The following is an 11,850-nucleotide window of genomic DNA, read 5'->3' as shown; positions in this document are numbered from 1 at the left end:
GGTACAGCCAGGACTGAGAACCATGTTCGAAGGGCATGTCCTTATAGATGAGAAATAACCGTGGGCATAAATTGCAAGCACATGACTTCCACTGGACCTCATATCTACTGTTTCAAGCAAACTTCAAAGAATTCTTTAAAATTAACATGAACGTAATTTTGTCATGCCTTAAATATTGTTTGATACATCTATGCTTTATTACTGGAGTTTGTATTGCCATACATTTATGAGTTTTGTAATGGAATTTGGGTAACCTATGTAACTATGAATTTGTGTAACTAAAAATACGTTCTTTTTTAATTTCCGCTCGAGAATGGAAGGATTCTTTTTCTTCCATGATGTGAGATTAAGTAGAAGAAATCTTGCTGTTGCCTTGGATACAAACCTGGGGTAATTATTAGGAGCTTGGACCATCTAAATTTCTTTCCCACTCAAGTTTTACGTTGATCTTATTATATATGCATTGTTATCAGCATTCTTGGAAAATCTGAATAACCAGGAGTCTGCAAACACTGAACAACAGGACTTCCCAGGAAAGAAAATTTGCTCTTGTGCTGTAGGGTTCATGCCATCAGCAAAAACCACTGCAAAATTTGTTTTCAGAATCCTTTCACTTAGCAGGGCATCTGCAAACACCTAAGGAGATTATGAGAATAATACATTGACTGCCCACTACATTTCACTCAGCACGGCATGTAATGTTTCTTACCCTCCATGCTGCTCTAATTCAGTGACTCTCAAGGTGGGCAGTTCATCAGAGTCTCAGGAAGGGGCTCGGAGGCACATGTAGCAATGTGTAAACAAAGCAGTATTTTTCCCCATGACTTTCATTTGGTTTAGTCACAATATTTAACTTATTTTTTAAATTTACAACCAATATTACAGGAGGGTCTGATATTGTACTTAAAGGATCAGGGAATAAAATTGAAGATTACTGTTATAAATTAAATATGTTTACAATTGGCTGCCATAAATAGATTCACCCAGTTTTCTTTTAGCCTCTTAGCTATACATTCAAAATTTATTAATATTATAAGCTCTAGGACGCCAAAACAGGGGATCAGGAGGCCTATGTATTCAACTCAATCAAAGCAGAGCTAATAGTCTCAGAGGATTTCTGCAGCTGCGGAGTGAACCCCATGTCTTAACTACAAACTGAATGCTAAGGACCTATTCTAGATGGCCTTGGCCTGGGATTATTTAGGTTTGCCAGGGGATGGAGGGATGATGGAAAGACCATCATACTTTCTTTCTTAGCCTTCTCTGTGGCAAAAGGCAGATGGCATTTACGAGACTCGTTGTCATAAGGAAACGCACGAAGCGGCAGACTGCCATTTTCATCCAGCTGAAGTTAAATGAGCCGAAGAGTGAGCAAATCCGTGGCTCTGGCAGGATTCGAATCCTCCGCTCCCTGGCTAAGTAGCTGGGCCAGCCCTGAGTGTTCCTCCTTCGATGGCTGTTCAACTTGGAGCACATATCTGGGAGATGCAGCATGAATACCCAGCCTTTATTTATAAACCATTTTTCTATTTTAAGTAGTTATGCTGCATGGCTTGCAATGCTGTATAATTTCCTATTTTGAACCTTTCTGTAGGACCACTGACCACAGTTACAGAAGCCCTTTGTGCCTCTGATTCTCCCCTGCACATGAAATCGCTACCTCCCTTCTGCACCACGAGGAATTCCTGGTGCACATCAAGCGTTCAGGCTGGTAAAGTGTGGTGTTGCCCAAATGTTCATGTGAGTTGCAATCACACGGGGGCTTTAAACTTTGCAGATACTTGGGTCCTCTTCCTTGGCAAGATTCTGCTTCCCCAACTCAGTAGTGCTGGCTGGGGGAGAGTAAACAGAGAAGGTGTTTCTGTGCTGATTTTGTCTTTAGATCATTACCGTTGGTCCCAATTTCCTACCCTCTGACCACATTCAGAAGAACTGCAAAGGAAGACACTGAACTGCGGGCCGCTAGGCTGTGGTCAAGGTTTCATTTCACCTCCGTGTCCTGTGTGCTGTGTCAATGCCTCCTCAGTTGCCCTGTCTGTCATGTGGAATTAAAGTGTTCGCTCATTTGAAGCAGTGCTCTGGGTTAGCTGACTTTGGAGAAGATTCTCCTAATTCAGGGTTTCTCGCCCTGGGCCCCCCATGGATACTTTGGGGAGAATAATTCCTTGTCATGAGGGGTCATCTTTGTTTGGACTGTGGCATCTTTAGCAGCGTCCATGTCCTCCACCTACCCAAACCTAGTCCCATCCTTCAAAGTCATGATAACCTAAACTGTTTCTAGACACCGAATGTCTCCAGGGAGGCCGAATTGTACCCCACCTCCAAGTGAAAACCACTATGCTAATTCAAGTTTTGATACGTTACTAGTCCATTTTATTACTCGAAGAATGTCATAGGAATACATGTGTTCAATTTCATAATCAAATTATATTCCTAATATTTCAGACAATGACTGCCATTACGCCATGAGTTTCAGACTGGCATGTGTTTCCTGATCACAGAGGGAGCTTCATTCATACACTGCTCTGTGAATAGATCACTAACCATTATTTCTCCCATTCTTTGGTTTGCAATGAGCCACTTATTACAATTCCCATCTTGCCAGTTTTACCTGTCTTACCAATGCCATGTTATGTAGCCAGACACTTTGAATGACCCAGATACGGTTACAAAAATAAGGCAAGATTAGATTACACGTCACTGCTCTTGGTAGGGAACCTGAGTGCTATCACATTAGTTATGAAAGTTTTTCCTTTTCTGAATCTGAGAATAATAATGACATTGGATGATTATAGTTCTAGAGCCCTTTCAAATAGAGATATCCATACTGTATACGTTAAGAGCCAGAGGCCCAGGTAATTTAAAGGCTTGTCAATGACTCTCATGACACCTTAGTGTTAGAACCCAGATGAACCACTGCCAAACTTTCTGGCTCAGTCCACTTTTCATTTTATTGCAGTTTCCCACCTTTCCTGATGCTGTGAAACCATATATATTACTATAGTGATTGCTAGAAAGGAAGAAAAATAAGAAAACTCTGACAGCAAATCCCAAATCTGCAGTATTTGTTACTTATGCTAGGCAGTTAAGACATTTTCCCATGATGTTTATATCTGTCTCTATTAGAACGTATACACAAAACTTAGCCTTGTGAATGGCTATTTATAGAAAGAATGTCACTTATAAGCCCAATATACATTCAGATGGTTTAGCCAGATGGTAAAATACTTCTAACTCCTGTTCAATCTCTTATTAATAGTGTTCAGATTGAATTTTATTTTGCTTTTCGGATAAAGGTGAATAGTAATGAAATCATCATGAAAATTGTCATTTTTCCAAAAAGACTTCACACTTTGGGATTTCTACAAGGGTCTTGCCATTTTCCTCCACATGCACCTTCAATGCATAGCCAACCTTCAAAGTTATTATCCATGTACTAATTAACAGGAGGCCTCTTCAGTTTGTATCCCTCCACCCTCTGTTGCCTGTCTTGGAATAATTTCACTACACCTAAGCACATTTATTAGAGCCGATACAGGGGGAGAGAGAAATAAAAATTCAGTGAAGTTCATTTTTCTATTCCAAAGCAGGTCCTACAAGATCTCACGGGATTTACGCTGCTTTGCACTCCATCTGTGATTGCTGAGCCTCAGTCCCTTGACTTTAAGTTAGTTCCAGCAAGTTTCTGCTAGTTAAGTTAGTTAGTTTCAGCAAGTTTCTGCTACATAGCTTCTCTTACCTGGCAAGTTATCACCTCACTGGGCTCCTACCCCTCTCTTTCTTTCTCTTGTTCTCTTTCTCTATACAAACACATATATGTATAGCTTTTGACTATAAATCTTAGGTATATTAGCACAAACCTTAACCCCAATCTAAGGAAAACCCTTGAGCCAGGCTCACATAATTTTCCAAAACTTGTAAAGTCAATTCAGGTTCATATGTGTGTTTCTAAGTGGGCCATTGTAGCTCAGTACATATTTTCCCACTGAAATAACATAAAAATTGTGGCTAGGCAGGGGCCTTGTTGAGGATAATAAATGTGGCAAATGTCCTTCCTGCATACAATAAGAAACAGAGGCCCAAGTGCACTAAGTTCTCTTTAAAATAAGGTTCAAGATTCCGCTCTGCTACTAGTAATTCGCTGCAGTCCTTCGGTTTGTAATGCCACATTGTCAACAACCCAGGTTATAGGATGTGAGCAGGGTACGCCACTCAGCTTATGCCTAAGCTTAGATATCTTAGAAAATATAACCTCCTGGGCAGCCTGGAGCTTCCATCCTACAAATACCCATAAATTAATATCGCGTTGCAGAAATTAAACACATTGGAAGAAAATGCTTTGAATTAGCATGATTTGGGTCGTGACAGATGCATAAAATAGCAACAGAGAGTGAGTGAACTACTTAAAAAAAAAAGTTTTGATGGGTGGTATTCACTGATTTCCATGATGAAACTACTCTGACCACAGCTGCCATCAAGCTACCAACTTGTTATCACAGAGTGTGGAGCTGGGAAGAGATGTGCAGAATCAGCTCTGGATGTTTCGTTTGCATCCAAGAGGCAGAATCTGCACAGATGATTTAGGAAGAATAAGTGCAGGCTACTGCCCAGGGGCTCTGCATTGGAAATGGACAATTACGGTAAATGCAACAGAACAAGATGCTCCACAGCCTTAAAAATCGAAGTGTTCCCTGAGGAGCAGCACCTTTGGCCTTGTTATACACTGAATGTCTGTGACCCCCCAGCCCAGTTGTATGTTGAGATTTTACCTCCCCATGTGATGGTATTAAGAGATGGAGCTTTTAGGAGATGATAAGGTCATAAGGATGAAGCCCTCATGGATGGGATTAGTGCCCTTATGAAAGAGATCCTAGAGAGCTCTCTGGCTCTTTCCTATCCTCTAGGATACAGCAAAGAGACAGTCATCTTTGAACCAGGAAGGTGGCCCTCACCAGACACTAAATCTGCTGGAGCCTTGATCTTGGACTTCCCAGCCTCCAAAACTGTGAGAAATAAATGTCTGTTGTTTAAGCCACCAAGGCTATGGTATGTTTTCATACAGCTGGAATGGATAAGATGTACACCATCCACACATGTGTTATGAATGCAAAATGTCAGGCATTTATCCCAGACTTAATCAGAACCTGTATTCTACAAGATGGTTGGGTGATTCCCATTAGATTTTGACAAGCTCTGGTCTACAGACTCATCCCCACTGTAACATACCCAGACTTTCTGCAATAGACTGCCCGGTCCCATCAATTTCCCCATATTCTGCTCTGGACATCACCTGGCAACACAGCACAGGACTGCGGCAAGAGGAGATGTGCCCTTACTCCACTTCCCGGGTCAACATGTGCATCCTTGGGTTAGTGAATTTGCCAGCTGAACGGATTTAAGAGATAAGACTCACATCTATTAGATGAGAAACTTGTCCTTTACTCATGATGCCACAGGGAAAGAAAAGGTTCTCACTGAATGCTTTTCCCCTCTGTGCATTTTATTCACATTTTATAGATCAGCCGACATCTTTCTACAGTCAGGGCAGGGTGTATAGAAATACCAAGCACAGCGGAAACCTGGTGTTAACCAGGAAGAGTGGATGACTGTTTCCGGCAGGGGAAGAGCGGTGACAGGGTCAAACAAGCAAAGCACAGCAGAAATAAAGGGCCTGCCCTGTCAGGAAGGAGAGAAGGATAAAACCATGTGGGTTAGGCAGGTTCCTCCTCCTCTGTCTCCAAGGGCCACCTGTGTCCAGTGCTGGACATCAACTCCTCTCTGCTGCGTTCCTGAACCCTAAGCAAGTAAAGCAGCCCCTCTGTTCTCTGACACCATCTCCCTCACCTGTGCCCCTCCCTTCTCTTCCCTCACCACCTCCCACCAGCTCTCTCTTTCTATTATTCAGATCGCCTCTGTCTTACATCTCCTTAGATCTCTCACAGGAGATCTTCTTATTCAGCGATCCCTTAGGGAGGCAAAGGTGATATTATTAAAAACATTTCATTAGGCTTTAGGCCACTTGTAAGTTTGTCTCAGGCCTAACACTTACTAGCTGGATGCCTTTGGGTACTTTACCTCGGAGCTTGTATCCTCATCTTTAAAATGGTCCTGATATTCAGAGCCAAAAGGATCCATGAGATCATGAGCTTCCTGCTCTCAGCGGTAGCGGTGTCGGTGTCGGTATGTGGTTAGAATTTAAACATGGTAGCTCTTCTTATTCCTGTCTTATTATTTAGTACATGTTAAACCCTCTAACGAAACTGCTCCCTTGAAAGTCACCAGGGATCTGGGACTGGTCAAGTTCATTGCCCCTTTCCCAGACTGCAGTCTGCCTGAAGCCTTTTATTCTTTTGCTACACTTTCCACACAAGTTTCCTGTTTCACAGTTGTTATCACTGTTGATTATAATTTAGGCTTGCTATTTCTGACAAAGCATTTTGTTCCTTTCTAAAAGCTTTAATGAAGCCTACTCTCAAATCAGAAGAATTTCACCCTTTCTAGGATTTGGGCAATACTCCTGGGTAGCAGATGCTCAGAGCACCACGAACGTACTGAAAAGATGATGAATAATGGTGTCAGGCAAACCCTGGCTCTGCCACTTACTACCTGTGATCGTGAGTAAGTTATTTAAAATCTCTGAGCCTCAGCTTCCTTTGATGAAAATTACCGATGTGGAAGAATCCTCAAGCTTAGAAGATAAAAATTATGTGAAAATACTAAGCATAAGGTATAGTAGTTAATCAATACATAGCACTTCTCCTTTTTCTTTTCCTGTTTCATAACTCATGTACTAATTGTTTCACTGTCTGAGGGGGAAAAATTTTGGATTCTGTAAGCCTATATTCTTCATTTTAGTTCTGTAATAATGCCTTTTTCCACTTATTTCTGCCACATTTAACCATGAGTCATCATTACTAATGACAAATATCTGCCTTGTAGATTCATCATGCTTAACATCTGAAAACAAAATTTGTATTCCCAACTACTATGTACTGCTTTTATAAACGTATTTTCCTTCTCCATTCAAATCCCATAATGAGTTACGCTTTGTGAAAATGCATTTGATGATAACATGCCTTCTGAAAATACAGCATTTGGGGACAGTATATAAAAATAGATATTCTTTGAAAGGAAACACTTCAACAGATCATGGAAAACACCAAAACTCAAAACGATTTTGTTTTGATCTTGAGTAGTGCAATGCACAGATTCTCTTCAAATCAGACCTACCAAATCATCAAAGAACAACCCTCAATTATCCCTTAATTGGGGTTCTTAATTAGTCAGAAATACTTCACTACAATCTTGATGATGATGTCCACTTTCTCTCTGACTGATGTACTCACTGTGAGGTACTCTATTAATAGAAACTCAGCATTTTTTGTAAAAGGATCTTGTGTTTAGATGTGAAAGAAATTCATTTTCTTAACATCACTGTAAGCAAACTGTTTTCATAAATGTGTACATCTGACCCTAAAACACTCAGCTCCCTAGAGCCACAGAAAGACTTGGATCTGGAGAGCTGAATGGAAAGTTAGGACATAGTAAAGAATTGATAAGCATTTCTCTGTGCATTTATTGCTTTCATACCAGGGTCTGTGCTAAGTACCAGGAACATCAAAATGAGAAGATACATTCCCTGCCCTCAAGAACGTCACATGCCACACAACACAAGGCCAAAATCACAAAGCAAAACACCTGCAACCCCAAACAGAAGAATACGTCAATGATCTGGGATTGGTAGGGATAAGGGTTTAGTGTGTAATGTCTCAGCCTCACACAGAAAACAATCAGCATCAGGTGACCAGTGTGTGTTGATGACTAAGTAGCCAAGGGAACGCCGAGGTCGGAGGACAAGAGGGTGTTTGCCCTCATCTTCTTTTAGGTTTAGAGATGGAGACAGTGACCCTCAAATGTCGTTGACAACCCCGCAGTTACCAAGAGATTAATCTGGAGACAAAACATGAGGCCCTAACAAACTCATTGAACAATGTACTGCTTTCTTGTTACACCTGGAATGACTCATAGAACAACATCAAAATGCCACCTTCTCTCCAGCCGTGTCAACTGAAACCGCATCATAAAAATCTAATGAAATTAAAGAATGCACCATCACTCTTGAGAAAGGAAATGTGTGTACGTGTGAGCTGTGCATGAGAAGTAGCTTTTAGGTTGGAGAGGTGAGAGCAGCCTGCCTGGGTTTCTTTATTAAGAAGGTGTGAGGTGGAGTTAACAGGTATCGAGAAGAAGGCTGTAAATGTTATATGTAAAATGAAACAATACATATATTTTATGAGGTTAAGAAGTGAAGTCTAAATTAGCCATCTCCATGTTTTAGAATGTGATGGATCAATATAAATTAAAAGACCATTTGAGGCTCAATCAATGGACAGTGTCCATTTGTAGGGTGAGGGGAGGGGACAATTAACAAAATTTAAAAACCCAACTTACATTTCTACCCCTATTAACACCACCACGTCACGAAGGGGCCAATGTCGCAACACGGAATGGCAGGCAGTGTATAAGCTCAAAATCAAGGAGCTTTCATGAAATTACTTAATCTCATAAACATCTTCCTAGATGCATTCTTATTCTTGACAGGTACTTACACAGGCCCCTGAACGAGCTCTTAGGAACCTCTGTCTCAGATCATTTACAACCGGGATTTGGAGCCTCCTTGGTCAGCAGGCGGAAAACACCCTTTTGAGGAATGTCTGCTCTCTGCCTCAGTGCCCGACCTACCACTACTTCAAGAGCAAAGACTATCTAACAGTACTCTGTGAGTACAGCGTGGTGAGGCTACTAGGGTATAAAGTACAGCATCTGCACTCGCCCCGCAGCTGTTGCCTTAAGTCCATTATAAGAGCTACTTTCCACTTTGTAAAGCAAAGCTGCGTCCCTCTAGGCATAAGGAAAGACACTGCATGAGGACGAGGGGTAGGTTAAAGAGGCCAAGGACTGAGGGGAAGAGGAGGTACTCTCTTCACACCTTAACAGTCACCATCTGGCTCGGAAAGGATGTTGTCTATCTCGGCACAAAATGCTTTAAGTCCACACAATAAGAAACACTTGCAATTACCTTCACAAAGGGACTAAAACGTTCACTTGCATGAATATGTGAACACTTTTTTTTTTTTTTTGCGGTACGCGGGCCTCTCACTGCTGTGGCCTCTCCCGTTGCGGAGCACAGGCTCCGGACGCGCAGGCTCAGCGGCCATGGCTCACGGGCCCAGCCGCTCCGCGGCATGTGGGATCCTCCCGGACTGGGGCACGAACCTGTGTCCCCTGCATCGGCAGGCGGACTCTCAACCACTGCGCCACCAAGGAAGCCCTGTGAACACTTTTTAAAACACATGCATTACACTGCTTCAGCCCACTGCGTCCTTGAGCACCCTTAACATACTACTGTAGACACAACAGGGCATTTTTGGAAGCTCTCATAAACGTTCCACAATGACTTTTTAGACTGTAGATTCTCGAGAATGAGAATTCCTCCAGCGCCAAACAGCTTATGTTGTACGTGTCCCTGATCACTCTAACTGCAGGTTTTGACTTGCGATGGACGGCTGTAAACTCCTCAGAGTCACCTAAGTGACCATTAAAAGCATCAGAATCACAAACAAGCTGCTCAGACCAACACGTTTCATGTTGCTTCTGTCCACACTTGCCGGCCCCACTGTTTGACGGCTCAATGCACGGAAACGGCTGTCCACAGCGCACCCACTTTCACTGCCACTCGGACACAGATTCCCATCTAAGTCAGTTAAGATGGGGCCAGAGTGAGGGGCTGTGGCTTGAATCCACTCTCTGTCGTTTCATGCCCTCAGTGTTTGAGTCATCACGTACACAAAGGGGCTTTCACCCCAGAATGATCTGACTCTCATTTCAAGACACACAGCTGAGGGGGTACGTAGTAAGAGATAAACCCTGTCCCTGATTCTCTGCCGAGAATCACTTCTCTCACTGGACTTGTTTCCGGGGAAAACCAGGGACTCAAAGTGCATAGTGCTGCTTCTAGCTACTCTCACTTCTCCCCTAGGTTACATGATGCTAATAACGTATGACTTTGAAACTGGTGAAATTGATCGACTGCTCATTTTAAGATATTTCTTGGCTTCTTACTTGGAGCCACGGAAAACAGTGTTCTAGGCACTAGAAGCACAGTGGTCAAACTAGGCAGACAAGAGGCCAGTTCTCAACGAGGTGCCTTGTGAATGGGGGCAAGACAGTCAACGAACACATAGAAAACAAACAGGAGATGACTTCAGATGGCTGTGAGTGCCGAGAATAAAGCACGCTGGGTGACAGGCTAGAGCAGAGAGGACCTGGAAGGGCTGGTGCTGGAGAGAGAGGGCAGGAAAAGCTTCTTCCACTGAGTGAGGACCGAAACCTGAACCCAAAGAAAGGTCTAAGTGAACAACTTAAGAAAAACATAGAAGCAACTGTGAAAATCTTCAGACAGGAAAGAAAATCTTGGAGGAACTAAATCAAGGCAACGTGACTGGACCAAGGTCACGAAGACAATAGCAAGAAATGAGATTGGAGAGACAGCTAGCAGCAAGAGGTAGGGGTGCGGGATTAAAGGGAACAAACTATTACATATAAAATAAGCTACAAGGCTATAGTGTATAATACAGGGAATAGAGCCAATATTTTATAATAACTATAAATGGAGTATAACCTTTATAAACTGAATCACTATGTTGTATACCTATAACTTACATAATATTGTACATCAACTATAGTTCAATTAAAAATAGAATCCAGTAGAATCTGGTAGACACTGATGAGCAGTTTACATATCATCTCCAGTAGGTCAACACTGTCTATGCTTTGGATATGCAAATCAATTAAAGTGCCCAGAAATCTACAGCACATAGAGTTAACTGAAAGAGGAAATTGATTTCTCCCTTTTCCCCCTAAATATAGACAGAACTTATCTGCTGTAACTTGGAATCTTCTAACATCACCATAAATATACGTGTCTTTATTCTTTCTCTATTTTTAAACATAAATTGGGCTTATTAAGATTTATTTTATACAGCTAAATTATGACAGAATGTAATAATTTCTTCCTAATGTTATTCTCACTAATGGGAATCGTGGCATTTTTGCTCTGATGTCTCTCCATGTAGCTTTTTATTGACTTGGAAATCTTCATTTCTGCTGTCAGGTGCACCAAAATAGACACTTAGGCGTTTTTTTGATAAGCAAGTACGGCATCCACCCCATCCCATCTGCCATCCACCCTGTCATGCATTTTGAGAAAGACAACATTAAATTAAAATTTTTAACAAAAGTAGAAGTAGTCTGTATTCACCTCCGTATGCTGACAAATAATTTAGTACCAAAGACTGATCAAAGATGTCAGCAAAGTTCAACAGCTTTGTTCATGAATGTACAGAACAGAAACAAAGAGCCTGTTGCACTAATTCTGCAGCGTATTGGAATTACTTTTACCTGGGGGGAGGCGGGGTAGGGAATCATCATGCCTAAAATACTTGTTTTTAGCTCTCGTTTCAGAAAAAAAAAAGTTAAAAAAATTAAAAGTGATCCAATATTGCTTTATTTTATAATAATCATCTTGGAATTACTTCTTGAATAACCAAAGATATAAATATAGATAGATAGATAGATATAAATATATATATTTTTTGCTTAAAAACATTTTTGGTTAAGTGCCTCTTTTCGAAATACAAGGGCTCAAAATGTTTCAAGTGTTACCTAACGGATTCCATTCTCAGATTGGGGAAAATTCAAAATGACATTGAGCAAATCTCCTTGGCTATATCTGAAGCATAAAAATTTCCATTTTATTTTTAATATGCCTCAGTGCATTCAAAATAAAGC

This window comes from Mesoplodon mirus (assembly GCF_964341445.2).
Source record: "Mesoplodon mirus genome assembly, chromosome: 20".
NCBI classification, from domain to species: Eukaryota; Metazoa; Chordata; class Mammalia; order Artiodactyla; family Ziphiidae; genus Mesoplodon; species Mesoplodon mirus.
The sequence above is the reverse complement of the archived record's forward strand: the minus strand, read 5'-3'. Positions refer to the sequence as shown.